Source organism: Bos grunniens, chromosome 28 (assembly GCF_055505025.1).
Source record: "Bos grunniens cultivar Pamir isolate PY7600 chromosome 28, Bosgru_T2T1.0, whole genome shotgun sequence".
NCBI lineage: Eukaryota > Metazoa > Chordata > Mammalia > Artiodactyla > Bovidae > Bos > Bos grunniens.
The window spans coordinates 31,445,290-31,470,859 of record NC_141192.1 but is presented as its reverse complement, the minus strand read 5'-3'; the positions used below and the strand labels follow the sequence as shown (position 1 = coordinate 31,470,859).

Here is a 25,570-nt window from a genome sequence, read left to right as displayed (position 1 = left end):
ATTTCCCTGAAGAAAAAAAAAAAAAAAACACTAATTAGAAAAGATAATTCATGTCAATGTATGGCAAAACGAATACAATATTGTAATTAGCCTCCAATTAAAATAAATAAATTTATATTAAAAAAAGAAAAGATATATGCACCTCTATGTTTGTTACAGTATTATTTACAATAGCAAGCTAAGTGTTCATTAATAAAGGAATGGATATGTAAATGGGATATATATGTGTGTGTGTGTATTCAGCCATAAAAAAGCATGAAATCTTGCCATTTGGAACAACATGAATGGATCTAGAGGGTACTATGCTAAGTGAAATAAGTCAGACAAACACAAATAGCATATGACCTGTTATATGTGGAATCTAGAAAGACAAAATGAAGAAACAAAGTGAAAACAGACTCAGATACAGAGAACAGATAGGTGGTTGCCAGCAGGGAGATGGAGTAGGAAATGTCAACCCACTCCAATATTCTTGCCTGGAAAATTCCATGGAGACAGGAGCGTGGCAGGCTATAGTCCATTGGGTTGCAAAGAGTTGGGACACGACTGCACAAAGCACAAGAGCAGCAGAAAGAATTGAGTGTGGAATAGGGAAATTAGTGAAAGGGAAGAGAGATACAAATTTACAATTACAAGACAAATGTCACAGAGAGGTAATACATAGCATAAGAAATATGCTTAATAATAATGTAGCAATTTTATATAGAATTACAGCTGAGCTATTTCAAATTCTAAAAGATGATGCTGTTAAAGTGCTGTACTCAATATGCCAGCAAATTTGAAAAACCCAGCAGTGGCCACAGGACTGGAAAAGGTCAGTTTTCATTCCAATCCCAAAGAAGGACAATGCCAAAGAATGTTCAAACTACCATACAATTGTACTCTTTTCACATGCTAGCAAAGTAATGCTCAAGTATGTGAAACAAGAACTTCCAGATGTACAAGTTGGATTTAGAAAAAGCAGAGGAACCAGAGATCAAATTGTCAACATCTGTTGGATCATAGAAAAAAGCAAGAGAATCCCAGAAAAAAAAAAAATATATATTTCTGCTTCACGGACTACGCTAAAGCCTTTGACTGTGTAGATCACAACAAGAAAGGAAAGAGACACGTGTACCCCAATGTTCATTGCAGCAATGTTTATAATAGCCAGGACATGGAAGCAACCTAGATGTCCATCAGCAGATGAATGGATAAGAAAGCTATGGTACATATACACAATGGAGTATTACTCAGCCATTAAAAAGAATACATTTGAATCAGTTCTAATGAGGTGGATGAAACTGGAGCCTATTATACAGAGTGAAGTAAGCCAGAAGGAAAAACACCAATACAGTATACTAACGCATATATATGGAATTTAGAAAGATGGTAACAATAACCCTGTGTACGAGACAGCAAAAGAGACACTGATGTATGGAACAGTCTTATGGACTCTATGGGAGAGGGAGAGGGTGGGAAGATTTGGGAGAATGACATTGAAACATGTAAAATATCATGTAAGAAACGAGTTGCCAGTCCAGGTTCGATACACGATACTGGATGCTTGGGGCTAGTGCACTGGGACGACCCAGAGGGATGGTATGGGGAGGGAGGAGGGAGGAGGGTTCAGGATGGGGAACACATGTATACCTGTGGCGGATTCATTTTGATATTTGGCAAAACTAATACAATTATGTAAAGTTTAAAAATAAAATAAAATTTAAAAAAAAAAACTGTGGGAAATTCTTAAAGAAATGGAAATACCAGACCACCTGGACCTGCCTCCTGAGAAGCCTGTGTGCAGGTCAAGAAGCAACAGTTAGAAGCAGACATGGAACAACCAACAGGTTCCAAATTGGGAAAGGAGTAGGTCAAGACTATATATTGTCACCCTTCTTATTTAACTTATATGCAGTGTATATCATACAAAATGCCAGGCTAGATGAAGCACAAGCTGGAATCAAGATTGCTGGGAGAAATATCAATAACCTCAGATATGCAGATGACACCACCCTTATGGCAGAAAGTGAAGAGGAATTAAAGACCCTCTTGATGAAGGTGAAAAGGGAGAGTGAAAAAGCTGGTTTAAAGTTCAACAGCTGAAAAAAAAATCAGCATTCTAAAAAGGAAAGTCATGGTTCTGGTCCCATCACTTCATGGCAAATAGATGGGGAAACAATGGTAACAGTGACAGACTTTACTTTCTCGGGCTCCTAAATCACTGCAGATAGTGACTGCAGCCATGAAATTAAAAGAGGCTTACTCCTTGGAAGAAAAGCAATGACAAATAATGACAGTGTATTAAAAAGCAGAGACATTACTTTGCCCACAAACGTCTGTCTAGTCAAAGTTATGGTTTTTCCAGTAGTCATGTATGAATGTGAGAGTTGGACAATAAAAAAGGCCGAGCACCAATGAACTGATGCCTTCAAAATGTGGTGCTGAAGAAAACTCTTGAGAGTCCCTTGGACAGCAAGGAGACCAAACCAGTCAATCCTAAAGGAAATCAACCCCAAATACTCATTGGAAGGACTAATGTTGAAGCTGAAGCTCCAATATTTGGCTACCCGATGCAAAGAGCCAACTTACTGGAAAAGATCCTGATGCTGGCAAAGTTTGAAGGTAGGAGGAGAAGGGGACGACAGAGGATGAGATGGTTTGATGGCATCACCAACTCAATACACATGAGTTTGAGCAAACTCCGGGAGATGGTAAAGGACAGGGAAGCCTGGGTCCTCCAGTCCATGTGGTCATAAAGACTCGGACATGACTAAGCAACTGAACAACAATTTTGCATGGGAACAGATGGTTACTAGACTTGTGGTGACATTATAGTGCATTTAAATGTCAAGTCACTAGGCCGTACATGTGAAAGAACTGTAATATTGCATATCAACTATATTTCAATAAAAAAGAATTACGTAAAACATTTCCAGTTCAACATATATTTACTAAGTGCTTTCTCAAATATTTTCCTTTAAATTTATTCTCTCATATGACTATTATATGTGTATTCTATATGTATCTTATTTATCCATTTATTATAGATATCTTGGTGAATGATGGATATCTTGCTTGTTTCTACTTTTTGCTATTATGAATAGTACTACTATGAACTTTATGTATACACTTTTGGGTGGATATATGTTTTCATTTCTTCTGGGTCTTTAAAAGGTACAGTTTTTTTTTTTCTTTTTGAAGACAATAGTAGTGACTCCACTGTTTATCATGTTATGACTCAGGTGGTAAAGAATCTGCCTGCAATGCAGGAGACCTGGGTTCAATCTCTGAGTTAGGAAGATCCCATGGAGAAGGGAATGGCTACACACTCCAATACTCCTGCCTGAAGAATTCCATGGACAGAAGTGGGCTACAGTCTATGGGGCTGTGAAGAGTCAGACATGACTGAGATATTAACGCTGTCACTTCAGAGACCTAGTACTAAAAACTTCTCTACCACCTTATGCAATAATTCAGAAAAAATATCTTAGGTAGCTGTTCCCATTTTCTCCTACTTAGTAGATGTCCAAAGAAGTTGCCCCCACAAAAGAGCAAAGGAAAGTATAATGAAGTTTCAGTTATATCATCCATTCTTCCTTAGGTCTTTTGCCAGTGGTTCACACCTATCTCTTAGGTTTTTGACAGGATTTTAGCTTTCTACCCATAGTTCAAAAATACCTTGTATGAATATTCATTTATATATCTCTTACAGATTGACCCACACAATCAAAGGGTACTTACTGATATAGGTATAAGAAAAGAAGAATTATGTAATAAGAAAAACATGTAGCTGAAAGTCAGAGATCTGGATTCAAATCATGATTCTAACCTAGTAGCAGAATAACTCAAAACAAATTACTATTTAGTTTCTGTGCCCAGGTTCATTCTCTGTAAAAAGAAAGCAAACAACACAGACCTGCCTCATCTTATAAAGATTAAATTTAAATATAATGAAATCCATAATACTGGATGCATTGCATGGTCTATGTACCTAACAAATGCTGGTCATAATTTTTTATTGCATAATTTTTAGTTTAAGAGTAAGTGATAATAAGATTTAGCGAAAAGAGTTTAGTAACTGCACTGAATTCTTATTCTACAGGCTATATATAATTTATTATCACCAACTCAAGAGAGGTTTAGAACTGTCATAGTACTGAGCTGTACACTGAGTTGCTCTGACAAATTATTGTGGGAAAGTTGTAAATGCTCTTTTTCCAGCAATTTGTTTTTTTTCCCTTCTTTTCACATACTATAATAAAAAACCTGGAACACCACTCAAGGGGAAAGATTAGAAGAAAGTGTCTTTAAAAGTAACTACAGATAAGACTCCAGCAACTTGCCCTCTGCCCAGAGTTTCATTAGTTAAATGTAAATACCCACATTCAGCTTTTTCCACTGAGACTTAAATCTCTTCTAGTAATAGCATCTTCTACGCCTGTTATCCTTAGGAGAAATGAAATTAATTTCTCTAGGTTGAGTTCCTATTAATATCATCATAATGGGTTCCTGTCTTCAGTCATTGAATCTAAATCAGGTGGTCATGACCCAGCCCCATTTGTTTCAAATTATAATTATGTTTGCCAAGTTAAGTTTATTCATAAATCTTCCCAGGTGTCCAAGGGTCTATATTATGCTCATAAATTTGTTAAGAATTGGAATGCAAATTTAAGCTTAGCAACATTTTAGATTATATTTTCATTTATTCCACTTAACATTGTGAATTGCAGAGCTGGTAATAAGCCAAAATATCTTTCATAATTCTGACAAAATCATTGTTTTACCAAACTGCTCTCTAGTTGACATTTCCTTATTTGCTAATGGGAAACAACATAAAATTTTCTAAAATAACAACTATTCTATAGCAATAAACTTTTCAGAGACCTTATTCATCACTATCGTTTCTGTAACTACAGATGTAAACAAATCTGTAACGTCCTATAGCTGGGGTCTATTAAAGAATCACTGTTTATCTCCTACAAATAAAATTTGTGTTGTAAAAAAATGGCACTAGGTAAGATCAAAATGCATAAATTAGAAGAGTTTTGAGGTACAGTCAGTATACAATACATGTACTACTTGTATTCCCCAGGAAACCATCAACATAATTTTTAAAATTCATTAAAAAATTCATTCCTAATGGTTTTCTCATGCTCTTTTGAACTCCCTCTCTTCCACTCCACTCCCCACTCTACCTCTGCCAACTCATCCTTTGGCCATCACTGATTTGCTCTATGTCCCTCTAAATTTTCTTTCAGTAGGTATGTTTTTGTCTACTTTCTCTCACCTAGAATACTTATTCTGAGATTCACTCATGCTGTAACATATCAGTTTCTTTATCAATCATGAATATTTCATGATTCATGAATAGTTCATGAGTATTTGGGTTATTTTTGGTTGGGCTGTTATAAATAGCACCGTTGTGAACACTCTCCACAAGTCTTTATAAAGTCAAATCCTTTTGTTCATCTTACATAAAAGATGAGTAAGAATGGATGATTCATACAGTACATGAATGGTTAATTGTTTAATAAATTGTCCATTTTTCAAAGTGGTTGCACCATTTTACATTCTCATTAGCAGTGTATCAGAGTTCCAGCATATCCAACACTTAGTACTGCTGCTAAGTCACTTCAGTCGTGTCCAGCTCTGTGCGACCCCGTAGACGGCAGCCCACCAGGCTCCCCCGTCCCTGGGATTTTCCAGGCAAGAGTACTGGAGTGGGGTGCCATTGCCTTCTCCGACACTTAGTACAATCAGTCTCTTAATTTCAGCCATTCTCACAAGTGTGCAGTGGTAATTCATTGTGGTTTGAATTTGTGTTTCCCTAAGAGTTCATGACGTTGAGCATCTTTTTGAATATTAATTGAGCATCTAAATGCTTAGCATCTGAATACTTACTTACATCTTTACTGAGTTGTCAGTTTTCTCCCTATTGAATTTTATAAAGTAATTAATATATTTTGGATACAAGTATTTATCAGGCATATGAAGTTTAATTATTTCTCCCAGTCTGTGGCTTTCCTTTTCATTTGCTTAAAAGTACCTTTTGAAGATCTAAAGCTTTTCTTTTTGATGAAGCTCAATTTTTATGAATTGTGCTCTTGGTGTCATGTTGAGGAAATGTCTGCCTAACATGAGATCACAAAGACTGTCTCTAAAGTTTTCTTCTATAATTTTTATAGTTTTAGGTTTTACATTTAAATTTATGATCCATTTTGACTTAATTTTGTTACATAGAGCAAGGTATAGATTGAGGTTCCTTTCTTTGGGGGAGGTATAATGTTTCAGCATCATTTGTTAAAAAGACTATCCTTTCTCCACTGAATATCATTTGAGCCATAGTCTAGTATCAGTTTCCCAAATGTACATAGATGAATTACTGTCAGAAAAATAAGACAGTTGCTTCCCAATCTTTTAACGCATAAATTTTCTAATTTCCCTCTTGATATTTTTATCCATAGGTAAACACAGCAGTTATTTCAATTGCTATTCCCTAGTCACAGTACGATGATGGATATTTTTCCTCCTTGGGAGTGAGAAGAATGAGAAGCAACAGTCTACTTTTGTGACTTTAATTCTGTTTGCGTTTGGTACTGTTTGTTATTTTATTATTTGTCTTTAAAGATACAACAATGTGGTAACTGTTGCCACTATTATGTGATTATATTAATAACTGAAGTACTAACACCATGCTTCAATGTCAGCAAGACACAAACTGGGGCTTCCCAGGTGGTGCCAGTAGTAAAGAACTTGCCTGCCAACGCAGGAGACATAAAAGACGTGGGTTCGATCCTTGGGTTGGGAAGATCCCCTGGAGGAGGAAATGGTAACCCACTCCAGCATTCTCGCTTGGAGAATCCCAAGGACAGAGGAGCCTGGTAGGTTACAGTCCATGAGGCCACAAAGAGTCAGACAGGACTGAAGTGACTCAGCACAGCACAAGACTGCAAGACACAAACTAAGGCATCAGAAACTCTCTCATGCACATGTGACGTCTCTTCAGAAAAATTAGGCTGAAATTGCAGGAGGGCACACATTTCATAAACCTTTTTATATGTTTATTAATCCTGAACAACAAAAATATGCACAGAATTAAGTCTGCAGAAGAGAAGCAGGAAAGAAGGTGCAAAAAAAGGAAGCTGCTGCTGTTAAGTCACTTCAGTCGTGTCCAACTCTGTGCGACCCCATAGACGGCAGCCCACCAGGCTTCCCTGTCTCTGGGATTCTCCTGGCAAGAACACTGGAGTGGGTTGCCATTTCCTCCTCCAATGCATGAAAGGGAAAAGTGAAAGTGAAGTGGCTCAGTCGTGTCCGACTCCTAGCGACCCCATGGACTGCAGCCTACCAGGCTCCTATGTCCATGGGATTTTCCAGGCAAGAGTACTGGAGTGGGGTGCCAATGCCTTCTCCGAAAAAAAGGAAGACAAAGACAGTAATAAGGGGCAAAGGTAGGATTGTACCTATCTCTAAAGTATGTTCTTCTATAGTGTCTATTCCTAGAGAATCAACAATCCCTGATATCATATGTTAATATTCAATCTTACACAGGACAGTGGCCAGATCATGAGGCTACTGTAAGATACTACTCTGAATACTTATATTCACACACACACATATATCCCAGATTGAGTTTCTGAAATAAATATTTAGCTTTGACTCACAAGAAAGACGGAGAAGGAAATGGCAACCCACTCCAGTGTTCTTGCCTAGAGAATCCTGTGGACACAGGAGCCTGATGGGCTGCCATCTATGGGGTCGCACAGAGTCGGACATGACTGAAGCAACTTAGCATGCATGCATGCATTGAAGAAGGAAATGGCAACCCACTCCAGTATTCTTGCCTAGAGAACCCCAGGACAGAGGAGCCTGGTGGGCTGCCATCCTCGGGGTCACACAGAGTCGGAGACGACTGAAACGACTTAGCAGCAGAGGCAGCACAAGAAAGCTGCTGAATCACTTTAGGAAAAATTCTAACAATGACATTAAACTGACAGCTATTAAGAGTCTTTGCCATACTTCTATACCTTATTCATATTAATTTTTTTTTCTCCTTCTATTCAAATACCTACTTGATGAGAAATGAAGAAATAATCAGAGAGACTTCCCTAGTGGCCAAGTGGTTAAGAATCCGGCACATGGTTTGTCCCTGGTCCGGGAATTAGGATCCCACATGCCACCTCACAACTACTGAGCCCGTGCATCTGTGCTCTACAACTAGAAAGCCAATGAAATGAGAAGCCAGCACACTACAACCAAGAGTAGCCTCCGCTTGCTGCCACTAGAGAAAGCCTACACTTGGCAACAAAGAGACCATGCCCTGCAATGAAGACCCAGTGCAAACATAAAGAGAAGGAATTAGAAAACCTGACAGATGAGACAAGTTAAATAACTTCTTTAATTCTTATTATCTGCTAAATACTGATGCTGATGGGAAAGACTATATATAAATAACACAACTAACCCTTTACTAAGTCATCCATGTAAGTCGATGAGTGTACTGATAAATTTAGCCCCAAACGAACTCATTACTGTTTTTTCAGTAATGAAAACATATGGTTTTCATCATGTAAGGTATTTTTGATCCTTAGTACAAAAAGCTGAGGGGAGGAGGGGGTCACAATTTAAAAATCCTATATTATCATTATAAATAATGATAATGAGTTGACCTACTGTTCCTGTATCTAAACTTAGCTGATAGTTATATGATCAGAACATCAATGTATGAGATTCATGTTTGGTACAACTTCATGAGCAAATGGCCGAAATTTCTCTATGTTACTTAGGAAGCTAGATATACTCAAGATACACTAAGAACCATATTTTCTAAATAAGAGAATAAAAACAGGATATAGTTGCAGCCAATGGGTTTCTTAACAGCCTAGAGCAAAAGTAAACAATACATTGCAATTTTCATTAGTATTTCATAAAGCACAACTAAATTGTCCTTTGCTTTACACAGTACTTTATGTTTTTAAACCTTGGTTACATCTGAAACCTCAAATCAAATTATTCTCACCCATAATTACCTCTGAGTCATGAGATAATAGAGAAATGTAAAAAAAAAATAGGGACAACTCCACTGGGATCCTGTATATTTAATTATGCAGTATCTATTAAATAAAGACTCATAGTTCTTTAATGGCATTTAAAAATATATAAGCACTATATACCTCAGAGCAATGTGCCCTTTGGGGTTTTGATCCCAAGTAGGTCATCCCAAGGGGGCTTTGTCTACATATGGCCAAAGACCCACCTGCTTGCATAGGACATTATCTAGCAGGCTCTCTCAATGATTCAAATAGGTCACTGCACAATTGATTTGTATGCGGCACATTCAAATAGACTGAATAAATTTGCCAGTTCCATTATGTTTGTTCATTTTTCAACTGCCAAAAGCTTGCACAATATGTGCATATTTAAAAAGTGGCAAATAACAGTTTAGGACACACTTGCCCCAAAGTTTACATTTTTGTGTAGAATGAATATATAAGCGACTTTAGATACTATTAAATAAAAGAAAAGTCTTGACTGAGAAAGTGTAAGAAATGAGACAGCCACTTTTCTGTTGCTTTGAGGAGAAAATCCCTCTCTTTTGATACAAAGAGGGAATAGCTACAAATACTTACATAATATCTATCAGGTACCATGTTACTTGTACATTTTACACTCATTATTGCATAACAGCGATATGAAATGGATTCAATTATTATCCATTTTACAGAGGTAGAAACTAAAGCAGAGAGGTTAAATAACTTGCTCAAAGTCTCACAGTAGTAACTGGCAGAGCTGGAATTTGGATCCCATCAGTCTGGTTTCAGAGCCTATACCCTCAACCATTAGGCAACACTGCATCTCCTTCCTTTTGCCTTATAGTTTCCCTCTTTCTAAATTTAGCTTCACTCTGATTTTCAAAGAGACTTTTCACCATTTCTATCTCTTTATCATCATGCCCTCTTTGACACAGGATGAGGTGGGAATTGGTCAGAAAATAGTCGAGTTGAGAAGAAATGAGCACAATGATCAAAAACGGTTTTTTATTTATTAATACAAGGAAAAGAAAGATCAAAGAATAGCAATGGCAGTAGTTTTGCTGTTGTTGTTTAGTCGCTAAGTCATGTCTGACTCTGTCATTTCATGGACTGTAGCTCACCAGGGTCCTCTGTCCATAGGATTTTCCAGGCAAAAGTTTTAGGAAGTCAAAATTTTGAAGATTAGTTTCTCAAAACAAGAGAATACACTATATCTCCCTGGATTCGAAAGAATGTAACATGGGCAATTTAATGATTATCTGGGATCCCTGAGCTGACACAGAAATCCTCATTAAGTAATGTTACTCTCAAGAGGGGGTGGGGGGGATGATTTGGGAGAATGGCATTAAAACATGTATAATATCATATAAGAAACGAATCGCCAGTCCAGGTTCGATGCAGGATACAGGAAGCTTGGGGCTGGTGCACTGGGATGACCCAGAGGGATGGTATGGGGAGGGAGGTGGGAGAGGGGTTCACGATGGGGAACACGTGTACACCTGTGGCGGATGCATGTTGATGTATGGCAAAACCAATACAATATTATAAAGTAAAATAATAATAATAATAAACTAAAATAAAATACAAAAATAAAAACACCAACTACTGGCGAATCATGTTTTAAATACGTCTGTGAAATCCTACAAATGATAGTTTGAGTGATGGTGCTAGGGTGCAGGATTAGCAGTGGCTCAGAGTGACAGTTGGTTAGCTTTGCACTGGTGTGCTGATAAATGTTTTAACAACTAGCTGGGGAAAAGTAGGTAGATTCCTGATTTGTAGCACAAGTTACCTGATTTCTGTGAAATAAATGCTCCCACTATGGTCAGTTTCAAAGTACCAACCTGACATTACTGAACACAGAGTTTAGAAGAGACGTGTCACACCATACTGTTTCATGGTGCTCCCTCCTGACAGATGAAATAGATGTCAATAAACTAAAAACCACAAATAATAGTAAAATGCATTGCAATGATGTGTTTTGAGTATTTATAACCACTGTGCATACTTTATTTGTATATTTATATAATTGAATTTTTAATAATGGCTGTTTTTAGCAACCAGCTTGCAAAATTCCTAAAAATTTACTAATTAGTTCTTGTGAGCTGTTATGAACTGAAAACACTCTATTGCTAACAAAAAATGTATAGATGACTTAGCAGGCCATAATGTCAAAAATAAAAATTCACCAAATTTCATGAGCCTGTTATCAAGTATTTAATTATTGGTAGAACACATCTTCAGGCTTCCCTGGGGGCTTAGTGGTAAATAACCCATCTGCCAATGCAGGAGACACAGGTTGATCCCTACGTTGGCACGATACCCTGGAGAAGGAAATGGTAAGCCACTCCAGTATTCTTGTCTGGGAAATCCCATGGGCAGAAGGAACCTGGAAGGTTGCATTTCATGGGGCTGCAAAGCATTGGACGTGACTTAGCAATGCACAGGACACGCCTTCTAGTTTTCTTACTCTAGAATCCAAAACCAAATTCTGTATTAAATCAATCCCTGAGAAGGCAAAGTATTTATTAAGAATGCTCTCCCAGCCAAGAATATGTAATACAGAAGGTGCTGTTTGGTAGGAAACTATTTTCCAAAATTGCCTTAACTGAAACAACTCAGTGTTTAGAAATTCTATAATCACTAGAAAAGGAATATAGATTTGCTATCACAGACTAGCTGTGATATATAGATTTGCTATAATCACTAGAAAAGGAATATAGATGTGCTATCACAGAGTGTGGCTGCAGTCACAGTCATGGTGACTGCAGCCATGAAATTAAAAGACACTTACTTCTTGGAAGGAAAGTTATGACCAACCTAGATAGCATATTGAAAAGCAGATATATGGCAAAACCAATACAATATTGTAAAGTTAAAAAATAAAATTAAATTAAAAAAATAATTTAAAACTACAGAAGCACACACAAAAAAAAAGAAAGAAAGAAAGAAAAGCAGAGACATTACTTTGCCAACAAAGGTCTGTCTAGTCAAGGCTATGGTTTTTCCAGCGGTCATGTATGGATGTGAGAGTTGGACTGTGAAGAAAGCTGAGCGCCGAAGAATTGATGCTTTTGAACTGTGGTGTTGGAGAACACTCTTGAGAGTCCCTTGGACTGCAAGGAGATCCAACCAGTCCATTCTGTAGGAGATCAGCCCTGCGGTTTCTTTGGAAGGGCTGATGCTAAGGCTGAAACTCCAGTACTTTGGCCACCTCATGCGAAGAGTTGACTCATTGGAAAAGACTCTGATGCTGGGAGGGATTGGGGACAGGAGGAGAAGGGGATGACAGAGGATGAGATGGCTGGATGGCATCACTGACTCCATGGACGTGAGTCTGAATGAATTCTGGGAGTTGGTGATGGACAGGGAGGCCTGGCGTGCTGTGATTCATGGGGTCGCAAAGAGTCAGACACGACTGAGCGACTGAACTGAACCGATCACAGACTAAATAACTGGCTGATAGCACACCACTGATTCTAAAAGAGATAAAGTGCGGCATAATATTGAAAACCATGGACACCAGAGTTAGATAACTTGGCTTCAAATCCTGTTTCTTATACTCATGATCTGTGTGAAGCTGAACAAATAACTTGCTTTGTATCTGCTTTTTCCATCTGTCAAATGTGAATTAACATAGTATCTACTACAAAAGACTATCAGCAGAATTAAATAAGTTAATATATGCAAGTTCTGAAAACAGTACCTGGCGCATAATAAGCATTCGTTTAGAGACTGCCTATTGTTAAGAATAGAAAATCTATCCTTTTACTAATTTTTACTTCTGATCATTTTTCTTCATTTATTGTCATATAGCAGTGATAAAAGCCACTGTTAAGCACCTATTTCTGCTAAGCCTTTCATGTATATTTGTGTGGGTATGTGTATATCACAAGCGTATTTGTGCATGGAAGTGAAAAGTTAGTGTTAATCACTCATTTGTGTCCTGCTCTTTGTGACCCCCATGGACTATAGCCCACTAGGCTCCTCTGTCCATGGAATTCTCTAGGCAAGAATATTGGAGTAGGTTGTCATTCCCTTCTCCAGGGGATCTTCCCGACCCAGAGACTGAACCCAGGTCTCCCACACTGCAGGTAGATTCTTTACCATCTGAGCCACCAGGGAAGCCCACTGGTGTCTGGTTGCTCATAATTTACAACAAAACTTAAGAAAAACTCTTATTACCTCTTCTTTATATATCAGGCTTCCCTGATAGCTCAGTTGGTAAAGAATCTGCCTGCATTGCAGGAGACCCCGGTTCGATTCCTGGGTCAGGAAGATCCCTGGAGAAGGGATAGGCTACCCACTCCGGTATTCTTGGGCTTCCCTTGTGGCTCAGCTGGTAAAGAATCTGCCTGCAATGCGGAAGACCTGGGTTTGATCCCTGGGTTGAGAAGATCCCCTGGAGAAGGGGAAGGCTATTCACTCACGTATTCTGGCCTAGAGAATTTCATGGACTGTATAGTCCATGGGGGTGGCAAAGAGTCGCACATGACTGAGTAACTTTCACTTTCCCTATAAGTGAAAAAATATGAGTTTTAGTGAGGTAACATGACTGTCACAGCTTTCAGAGTTAGTAGGTGGTGAATATAACATTTAAACTTGGTGCTTTATACTTCCAAAGACTGAATGTACCTTTTTCCCTATTTATCACTGCCTCTTTTTAATACCCCATAATTTGATGCTCTTGTTCACAACCTATTTCTTGAAATAATCTTCCCATGGTGGCTGTGACACTTAATTTCTTCTGATTATCCTGATACTACTTCTACGTAATCATCCCTATCTCAATGAGTCATAGCCACACATTATAAACCATTCACACAATATTTACTGTGTGCATGTCTATCTCTGTGTCCAAATTTATAAGGACAAAATTCGTAACAGAGTGGAGCTCATTCAAATAACCTTAACTTGATCACATCTACAAAGACCCTATTTTTAAATAACATTACATTTTGAGGTACTGGGGGTTATGACTTCAACATATGAATTCTTAGGGTAGACATCATTCAACTTATAGCATTGCTTAACCCTACACTTAATTTCTCACAATGAGAAATTTCTGTTTGCAATTTTATTGTCTATACATGATTCTGTTCTGGGCTTTCATTTAAAAATACACAGATTTGCAAAAAAAAACCAAAAAAACATAAACTTTTCAATTATTTATTTACATCCTACCTCTTCCAAAGTAAATTAGCAATAATTTACAATACAAGAAAATAGAGAGACAAGATGTATATAATAATAAATGTGGAGATATGGAATTAGCCAAAATATTTGGGTTTTTCCATAAGATGTTACAGAAAAATCCAAATGAATGTTTTGGCCAACCCAAAACATGCTGTGATTAACACAGGGATTAATATATCTTTTCAAATTACTATTTTAATGTTCTTCAGATAAATACCCAGAAGTGAAATAGCTGGGCCATATGGTAGTTCTGTATGGATAGTCATGTATGGATGTGAGAGTGGGACTATAAAGAAAGCTGAGCATCAAAGAACTGATGCTTTTGAACAGTGGTGTTGGAGAAGACTCTTAGAGTCCCCTGAACTGCAAGGAGATCCTTGATTTTCCTAAAGGAAATCAACCCTGAATATTCCTTGGAAGGACTGATGCTGAAGCTCCAATACTTTGGCCACCTGATGCAAAGAACCGACTCACTGGAAATGACCATGACGGTAGGAAAGATTGAAGGGCGGGAGGAGAAGGGGACGACAGAGGATTAGATGGTTGGATGGCATCACCAATTCAATGAGCATGAGTTTGAGAAAAATCTGGGAGATAGTAAAGGACAGGGAAGCCTGGTGTGCTGCAGTCCATGGGGTTGCAAAGAGTCAGACATGGCTGAGCGACTGAACTGAACTGATGGTAGTTCTATTCTTAATTTTTTGAGGAATCACCATATTGTTTCCCATACTGGCTGCATCAATTTACAGTATCAAAAAACGGTGCCTAAGAGTTTTTTCTTCACATCCTCTTCAACATTTACTATTTGTCTTTTCAATATTAACTATTCTAACAGGTATGAGGTGATACCTCACTGTAGCTCTGATTTGTATTTCCCTAAGAGTGATGTTGAACATCTTTTAAGGCATCTGTTGGCCATCTGTATTATATCTTCTTTGGAAAAATGCTTATTCAGACCCTTTGCCCATTTTTTAAACCTTTTTTTTTTTTTTTTGTCATTGAGTTGTATGAGTTCCTTATATATTTTGAGTTTTAGCTCCTAGAAGTTTCTTTTTTACTTTACATGCCATATGTCATATACATTAACTAGAAATGTTTCAAGGATGGATTATAATGATTTAATAATTTAAAGAAATCCCATGATTATAAAGTAACACCTTTATTATAGAAGTTTGAAAAATGCAAAGTATTAAACCCATACTGAATCCCATCACTATGACATTTTGATATGTATCATTCCAAGTTACACTATATCAATAAGCAGACACATATTTGTCATTTGGAAGTTAATGGTATACACAAGTTTGTAGGCTTTTTAATTTATTATAATGTGAGCATCATTCTATAGTTTATTACTATGATTTAAATTTTATTACAAATAAGTGACAAAAGTCACTGTAGTTCTTTTTAAGTATTGTCAAGTGAAAGTCGCTCAGTCGTGTCTGACTCTTTGCGACCCCATGGACTGTATAGTCCATGGAATTCTCTAGGCCAGAATACTGGAGTGGATAGCCTTTCCTTTCTTCAGGGGATCTCCCCAACCCAGGGATCAAACTCAGGTCTTCCACATTGCAGGCGGATTCTTTACCACCTGAGCCACAAGGGAAGCCTTTATTTTTTTTTTTAAGAGTTTGACTAAAGATTATAAAATCAAGAACCAGATGTTAAAATTCAATTTTACCCAAATAGAATAGGCAGAGCTGAATATAATTTAGCAAGACTCCACTGAAAAATATAAATCACCGAAGACAGAATTTCAGGAAAATATCATACAGCAAAAGGGTACTACTAACATTTGAAAGAACCTCACTCCATTGATAGTTTTCAGGACTAGATTGAACAAAATTACTCAGGAATATATGCTCAGTAACTTCTTTTTGATATCACTGTTCCATCCTACTATCAGAACTGCTTCTTATGAAGATGATATATTCTATTACTATTACTCTCAAAAAGGTACAAAATCCCCAAGATTTTTTCCCTGCTAACAGGCTAATAAGTTTATCTGATACTGTTTCACAAGTACCAGCAGAAGACATAAGATTCCTGGATCACAGATCAGAGACAAAGGACTTTATTACTCATGACAAAACAGTAACCATAACTTCCCATTGGTTTGCTTTGGCTCACCATGCCCTTCCAAATCCCACAGGAATAATATAAGTGGGCCTAATGGATGTCTTCATAAACAGTGGGCTACATTTCAAGAAAGGAACACTGAGCTTGGGGAATTTACTACTTTTATAGTAGTAAACTTGTTCTCTGTATGAAGAAAATACATCACCTCATCCCTCAAGGTTGTTCACCGCAAACACAAAACTGAGCAATGGCCCAAGCAAAATGCAGTCAGGGTCTTGCATTCTTGCCATACCAAGGCAGAAAGTATACCAATCTTCATGGCCCATGGTAGATGGCTCTCCTAACAATCTCAATGTTCTAGTCATAAACTCAGTCTCACCAAATCTTGACATTTATGAGACTGCTTTCTTCCCTGAGTTTAATGTTTAGATTCACTTTTGGATAGGCCTTTAAAAATAGGCATTATTTTAAAAGTTTTTTGAAGCCCTTTATATACATTTACATTAATAACTATAGTTATTGAGCACCTATTAAATCTGGAAACATGGGACATCTTAACTAGCCTTGTTCCCAACTCTCACCTTTATTATTTTCCAGTAAGAACTACTAGATATGGAGTATGCTTGATATTTACCAAAGTGTTAGATTTTATAGTTTTTTTTCATATATTTTCTTCCTCAAATTTGATCTTCCCGAACCACGTTAAAATCATGCAGGCTCTTTCTAGTCTTTCCCTGCCTACCATCCTACACCTAATCAAGAATCCATCATATAGCATATCATCATAAGGAAAATAAAACCCTATTTTCTAACAGCATCTGCATAAGCAGTATTTAACTTTCACATTCTGTTTCTTGTGCCAAAGTCACAACCTCCAACTTGAGATCTAAATCCATCTGTGCTCCCTTTAGTCTTTCAGATTCCGTTCCCAAATCTCCAAGTCACTAAGTCTTATGTTCCAGTTTCTTCTGGCTCCCTCAATCCTCCTATGAAAATCTGTCTCCACAGAGAGCAGTTGGTAGGTTTCACGTATCTTGGCAAGCTGGCTCATGCATCTTAGGTGCTTACTCCAGGAAGGGAGCACACATTCCAAATGACAATTCAACTTCAGACCTAGATATGCCTATCTCATTCCACTTTCCATTAAGGAGCTGCATACTACCATATTTTTCTCTTCCTCCAAGAAGTTATAACTTTATTCCAAACAGCTGTTATTGCCCATGGCCCTCCTTTTCTTGGTCTCTGATGCAAGGAATGTTGAGTCATCTTCAGTATGTACAAATTCCCAATTAACTATATTGCATTTCTACCCCTCTTTCTATTCTGTGGCAGGCTCTACTCCATGCTAACCTCTTGGCACTGATTTTGATCACTTTTTATCTCCTTGAATTTTTTTTCTTTCTGACTTTTTCCCATCTTATCTAAGAAGTCTTGGTCCTAACATGTAAACCAGTGTCAACAGGCATTCCTCAATTTCATCCTTATCAGGAAGCTAGCCTGAATAATTATGCTAGACAGAAAAGCAAAAACATTGTATCTCTGCTAGTAATTTAAATACATCCCCTAAATTTACACTTATGGATCCCAAGTTGAAATTTTCCCCTTGGAAACCGAAAGAGTAATGATTTGGAGTTTTCTGGAGATAAAAAGGACTCCTACAAAAACTGCTCTAACCTTGCTTGGCCACTCTGCTCCACTTCCAGATAATCTCTGCTAACCCTTAAATATAACTAAATATTACTAATTTTACCAGAATATCAACCTCCATTTTTGTTTGTAAACAAATAACTGTATTACATGACTCTTACATTTAACGAATATCTACAGTATGCCAGGTACCTTATTTTGTTAAATTCTAGTTTAGATAGCTCTTACAGTATGTGATCTAAGTGAAAACTACACAATTATAAATGCTTTCAAGTATTAAAATAGAGGGGCTGGGAATCAACCCCAGGCAGTCAGATTCCAGATCTGTGCTCTTCAGTTCAGTTCAGTCACTCAGTCGTGTCCGACTCTTTGCGACCCCATGAATCGCAGCATGCCAGGCCTCCCTGTCCATCACCAACTCCTGGAGTTCACTCAAACTCACGTCCATCGAGTTGGTGATGCCATCCAGCCATCTCATCCTCTGTCGTCCCCTTCTCCTCCTGCCCCCAATCCCTCCCGGCATCAGAGTCTTTTCCAATGAGTCAACTCTTCGCATGAGGTGGCCAAAGTACTGGAGTTTCAGGTTTAGCATCATTCCTTCTAAAGAACACCCAGGGCTGATCTCCTCTAGAATGGACTAGTTGGATCTCCTTGCAGTCCAAGGGACTGTCAAGAGTCTTCTCCAACACCACAGTTCAAAACCATCAATTCTTCAGCGCTCAGCCTTCTTCACGGTCCAACTCTCACACCCATACATGACTACTGGAAAAACCACAGCCTTGACTAGACGGACCTTTGTTGGCAAAGTAATGTCTCTGCTTTTTAATATCTAGGTTGGTCATAACTTTCCTTCCAAGGAGTAAGCCTCTTTTAATTTCATGGCTGCAGTTACCATCTGCAGTGATTTTGGAGCCCAGAAAAATAAAGTCAGCCACTGTTTCTACTGTTTCCCCATCTATTTGCCATGAAGTGATGGGACCAGATGCCATGATCTTCGTTTTCTGAATGTTGAGTTGTAAGCCAACTTTTTCACTCTCCACTTTCACTTTCATCAAGAGGCTTTTTAGTTCCTCTTCACTTTCTGCCATAAGGGTGGTGTCATCTGCATATCTGAGGTTATTGATATTTCTCCTGGCAATCTTGATTCCAGCTTGTGCTTCTTCCAGCCCAGTGTTTCTCATGATGTATTTTGCATATAAGTTAAATAAGCAGGGTGACAACATACAGCCTTGATGTACTCCTTTTCCTATTTGGAACCAGTCTGTTGTTCCATATCCAGTTCTAACTGTTGCTTCTTGACCTGCATATAGGTTTCTCAAGAGGAAGTTCAGGTGGTCTGGTATTCCCATCTCTTTCAGAATTTTCCACAGTTTATTGTGATCCACCCAGTCAAAGGCTTTGGCATAGTCAATAAAGCAGAAATCGATGTTTTTCTGGAACTCTCTTGCTTTTTCGATGATCCAACAGATGTTGGCAATTTGATCTCTGGTTCCTATGCCTTTTCTAAAACCAGCTTGTCACTGATATATATTTAATTTTCACAATAACCCTGCAAGGCTAGTTATCTATAATTTTTAAATGAGAAAACTTAGATATAAATAGGATGAATAAATTTCTCAGGGTCATTCACTTACAAGTCGTAGGCCTAGGTTTCACTAATCTCTTTTCACAACCATATCATCTCCTGTATAAATTCTTTTCTTTCTAATTAAAGCTTGCCAAATCATAGCATCACTGTAACAGTTATCTATTAATAAAGCAATGCTATACAATAAACACAAAATCTCAGTGATAACCTTTTTTAAATGTATTTATCTACCATGTCCCTATTGTTCCACATACTTGGGCGGGACTTGTTCATGCATCTGTACTCAACAGGTCAGGTAAACAGATTTCTGATTTTGGCTGGGCTCACTCATAAGTCTTGGGATTGGCTAGATGTCAATTGATTTAGGATGGTATTAGTTTCAAGGTAGGAAAATTTGGCTTTGCTAGATTGAATATGTTCTAATAGTAACAGCAGACGTTCAAGAGAAAGAGTGGAAATGTGGTCTTTTTCAAGCTTCCACTTATATTATGACTGATAACATCCCATCAGCCAAAGCAAGTCACTTGGCTGGTCCTAGAATATTGGTGGAAGCATGTTACAAGCCCACGTGGCAAAGGATGTGGCTATAAGAGAGGTGAAGCACGGGGCCATAACATAGTCAGGCTACTGCAGTTGTTATTATTGGGACTAAGTAATCAAGACCTATAATTATGCATTTAGTTGTATGTGAGAGCTGAGTACTAAATTTTCATAAATTTTGCAAGGCAGTTGCTAAACCATTAGCAGATTGAAATCAATCCATATAAGAGTATTTGTATCACAAAACTAGTCAAATGCTACAAATGACAAATCAAAGCTTTGTATAGCCAATTTAGCAGCACACTGCTGTATGCATCTCAAAAGTTTAAATCTAATGCTTCTATACATAGAAAATTTCAAGTGATTATGTGATCAAGTTACATTTCTATTTTGCATCAAAAATTATATAGGATTATGATCAGGTTGCTGTTCTGTTTTCTTTTCCTTAGTTACCTTCTATGTATGCAAATAGCTTAAAATGAATATTTCTAAAGATAGATGGCTCATCATTTCTTGAACAGGTACAGCAAGGATAGTAATTAAGTAAACATCATCAAAGAAATTACTTATGAGCCTAAAGATTCCAATTTGCTATTTTAAAGAGTATTTTAATTCTAATTCATTCTGTATTTTCAGCAAGTCTGTTGTAGATAATCCCAAGGGCAATATCAGGTTCCAGAATCTATTAATTTTGTCTGAAGACAATTGAAGAGGTAATTTAGACTGTCTTAGAATCACAGATCACATGTGGAGTTTCCTCTATCACTTGAAGAATTTGCACATAGGTGTCTCCTTTATAAACAAAATAAAAATTCATTCTATTTTAAAAACAAGTAAATATGTTTCACAAATTATGACTGATGAAGCTGGGGATGCAGGAGATGCAATTTTTCTAACTTTTAGCCACTCCCACGTCTCTAGTGCACCATCACTGCCATCAGCAAAAAAAGAGAAAGAAGGAAGGAAGAGAGAAGTTGCCAACAGACCACAATATGAAACATTAAGTAATGCTAAAACAGGTTGAAAATGACTATGTATTTCCTCAGTGGGTAAGGAAAGTGTGAAAAGGAAAGTCTGCTTTCTCTATGAAAATTTCAATTATGGTAGTAAGTTATGAAATTGTATCCAGTATTTCTTAATTAAGAACTGAAAACACTGAATCTGAGCATATACACATACTCTTTCTCCCTTTCTTTCCCTTTCTCTGCCTGTAAATGTGTGCAAATATAAAGATTATGCATGAAGCCAAACTATCTCAGTTCAGATTCAAGCTCTGGTACCTTGAGCAAGTATTTAACCTCTGTGTCCATTTTCCTCATCTACAAAATGTGGACAAAAACAGTATCCACTTCAAGGATTGTTATGAGTATTAAAATAATTAATACATATAAAGTATTTAGAACAGTGGCTATAAATTCTCAGAAAATGTTGCCTGCCATTATTATATGATACCGAAACCATTTAAGTCAGCTTTAAAAAACAACTCAAACTAGAACATTCTCTAACACCACATATAAAATAACCTCAAAATGTATTCAAGACTTAACTGTAAGGCCAGATACAAAAAAACTTTTAGAGAAAAACACAGGTAAAACACTCTTTGACACATATCACAGTAATAACTTTTTGGATCCACCACCTAGAGTAATGAAAATAAAAATAAACAAATGGGACCTAATTAAAAGCTTTTTCACAGTAAAGGAAACCATGAACAAACCATAAGCACAAGCCACAGAAAGGGAGAAAATATTTGCAAATGAAGCAGCTGAAAAGGGATTAATCTCCAAAATATACAAGCATCTTAACATCAAAAAAGCAATCAAAATATGGGCCAGAAGTTCTAAATAGACAAGTCTCCAGAGAAGACATACAGAGGGCCAAAAAACACATGAAAAGATGCTGCTGCTGCTAAGACACTTCATTCATGTCCGACTCTGTCCGACCCCATAGACGGCAGCCCACCAGGCTCCCCCGTCCCTGGGATTCTCTAGGCAAGAACACTGGAGTGGGTTGCCACTTCCTTCTCCAATGCATGAAAGTGAAAAGTGAAAGGGAAGTCGTTCAGTCGTGTCCAACTCTTAGCGACCCCATGGACTCCAGCCTTCCAGGCTCCTCCTTCCATGGGATTTTCCAGGCAAGAGTACTGGAGTGGGGTTCCATTGCCTTCTCCAGAAAAGATGCTGAACACCACTAATTACTAGAGAAATGCAAATCAAAAGCTATAATGTGATATCACCTCACACCAGTCAGAACAGCCATCATCAAAAAGTCGACAAACAGATTAGTTGTCTGTCAGTTGCTTCATTTGCTATTATTTTCTCCCATTCTGAAGGCTGTCTTTTCACCTTGCTAATAGTTTCCTTTGATGTGCAGAAGCTTTTAAGGTTAATTAGGTCCCATTTGTTTATTTTTGCTTTTATTTCCAATATTCTGGGAGGTGGGTCATAGAGGATCCTGCTGTGATGTATGTCGGAGAGTGTTTTGCCTATGTTCTCCTCTAGGAGTTTTATAGTTTCTGGTCTTACATTTAGATCTTTAATCCATTTTGAGTTTATTTTTGTGTATGGTGTTAGAAAGTGGTCCAGTTTCATTCTTTTACAAGTGGTTGACCAGATTTCCCAGCACCACTTGTTAAAGAGATTGTCTTTAATCCATTGTATATTCTTGCCTCCTTTGTAAAAAGACATACAGATGGCTAACAAACACATGAAAAGATGCTCAACATCACTCATTATCAGAGAAATGCAAATCAAAACCACTATGAGGTACCATTTCACACCAGTCAGAATGGCTGCGATCCAAAAGTCTACAAATAATAAATGCTGGAGAGGGTGTGGAGAAAAGGGAACCCTCCTACACTGTTGGTGGGAATGCAAACTAGTACAGCCACTATGGAGAACAGTGTGGAGATTCCTTAAAAAACTGGAAATAGAACTGCCTTATGATCCAGCAACCCCACTGCTAGGCATACACACTGAGGAAACCAGAAGGGAAAGAGACAAGTGTACCCCAATGTTCATCGCAGCACTGTTTATAATAGCCAAGACATGGAAGCAACCTAGATGTCCATCAGCAGATGAATGGATAAGAAAGCTGTGGTACATATACACAATGGAGTATTACTCAGCCATTAAAAAGAATACATTTGAATCAGTTCTAATGAGGTGGATGAAACTGGAGCCTATTATACAGAGTGAAGTAAGCCAGAAGGAAAAACATAAATACAGTATACTAACGCATATATATGGAATTTAGAAAGATGGTAACAATAACCCGGTGTACGAGACAGCAAAAGAGACACTGATGTATAGAACAGTCTTATGGACTCTGTGGGAGAGGGAGAGGGTGGGAAGATTTGGGAGAATGGCAATGAAACATGTAAAATATCATGTAGGAAACGAGTTGCCAGTCCAGGTTCGATGCATGATGCTGGATGCTTGGGGCTGGTGCACTGGGACGGCCCAGAGGGATGGTATGGGGAGGGAGGAGGGAGGAGGGTTCGGGATGGGGAACACATGTATACCTGTGGCGGATTCATTTTGATATTTGGCAAAACTAATACAATTATGTAAAGTTTAAAAATAAAATAAAATTGGAAGAATAAAAAAAAAAAAAGTCGACAAACAACAAATACTAGAAAGGGTGTAGAGAAAAGGGAACTCTCATACACTAGTGGGAATGTAAATTGGTACAGTCACTATGCAGAACAGTATGGAGGTTCCATAAAAAAACTAAAAATAGAGCTATCATACGGTCCAGCAATCCCGCTTCTGGGCAAATATCCAGAGAAAACCATAATCCGAAAGGATACATGCACCCCAACATTCACTGCAGCACTATTTACAATAACCAAGACATAGAAGCAACCTAAATGCCCATCTACAGAGGAATGAATAAAGTAGATGTGGGACATACATGTTGATACAACAGAGTATTACTCAGCCATAAAAGAATGAAATAATACCATTTGCTACATGGATGAACCTAGAGAGATGATCATTCTAACTGAAGTAAGTCAGAGAAAGTCAAATATCACATAACTATCATGCATATGTGGAATCTAAAAATATGATACAAATTAACTTACTTACAAAACAGAAACAGGCTTCAAAACAACAACAACAACTTAGGTTTACCAAAGGGAAAAACTGGAGAGGAGGGATAAATTAGAAGTTTAGGATTAACACATACACACTACTATATATAAAACAAATAAACAACAAGGATGTATTATATAACACAGGGGATTCTACTCAATACTCTGTAAGAGAAAAGAATCTGAAAAAGAATGGATATATGTATAACTGAATCACTTTGCTATACATCTGATACTAATACACTGTAAATCAACTATACCTCAATACAAAATAAAAATCAAAATAAAAAGTAATTAGTTAACTCAGAAAGTTTAATTATATTTGTTGTGATTTTAAAACATATTTATTTCTCAAGGATCTGTGTGTTACATTAGTAACAGTTTAACAGTGTGTAGACAAGAGTCTGAGGAGGGCATCAGCAGCTCAGACTTATGGTAAAGACAAAGACCTTCCACCTTAGTTTTGGTGGTTATGTTTATTAACAACATATACAGAAATGTACATAAATAATAAAGACTTTATGAAAACATATGATATCTGGGTCAAAATCATAGGATACAAAATAGGTCTATGTGTGCTTAATATTCTTATTTGAGATATCTTTTAACTAGGAAAAAATCTTAGATGTATTAGAAATAGTTACATGTATTTTTATCTTTTAATAACTGTAATTTCACACTGAGGGCAAAGACAAAGTGTGAACTGTTATCTCTTGGTGGTATATGATTGGAAAATCCAAGAAGACATAATGGAAAAAGAGAAGAGTGAATAGTTCTGGTAATGGAATAAGAATTACTACAAAAGAAGACTTTACAATATTATAATGTACTCAGTTCAGTCACTCAGTCATGTCTGACTCTTTGCAACCCCATGGACTGCAGCACACCAGGCCTCCTTGTCCATCGCCAACTCCCAGACTTTATTCAAACTCATGTCCATTGATTCGGTGATGCCATCCAAGCATCTCATCCTCTGTTGTCCCTTTCTCCTTCTGCCTTCAATCTTTTCCAGCATCAGCGTCTTTTCCAATGAGTCAGTTCTTCACATCAGGTGGCCAAAGTATTCGAGTTTCAGCTTCAGTATCAGTCCTTCCAATGAATATTCAGGATTGATTTCCTTTAGGACGGACTGGTTGGATCTCCTTACAGTCCAAGGGACTCTCAAGAGTCTTCTCCAACATCACTGTTCAAAAGCATCAATTCTTCGGCACTCAGCGTTCTTCAAAGCCCAACTCTCACACCCATACATGACTACTGGAAAAAACATAGCTTTGACTAGATGGACCTTTGTTGGCAAAGTAATATCTCTGCTTTTTAAGCTGAGATAAAAAAGATAAGTTTTATATTTTGTAAGCATGAAGTTTAATTATATAGGATAGTCAGAAATCTCACATGTAAGACAAAGACATG

The 25,570-nt window shown here is 37.5% G+C and overlaps 1 protein-coding gene across 46 annotated transcripts in view; it reads right to left on the bottom strand.

The window, feature by feature from the left end:
* LOC147343090 (uncharacterized) overlaps window positions 1-25,570 on the bottom strand; it is a 466,920-nt gene that overhangs the window by 423,830 nt on the left and 17,520 nt on the right. For 3 of the 46 annotated variants that reach the window (XR_015157040.1, XR_015157031.1, XR_015157039.1), the window contains one exon: window positions 24,455-25,414. The exons of 40 other annotated variants lie outside the window; for them this stretch is intronic. The gene's annotated coding sequence lies outside the window, so the exon portion shown is untranslated. Of the gene's footprint in view, window positions 1-24,454; window positions 25,415-25,570 lie in introns of those variants that run through there. 3 more of the 46 variants (XR_015157047.1, XR_015157034.1, XR_015157046.1) reach the window with 2 other exon arrangements.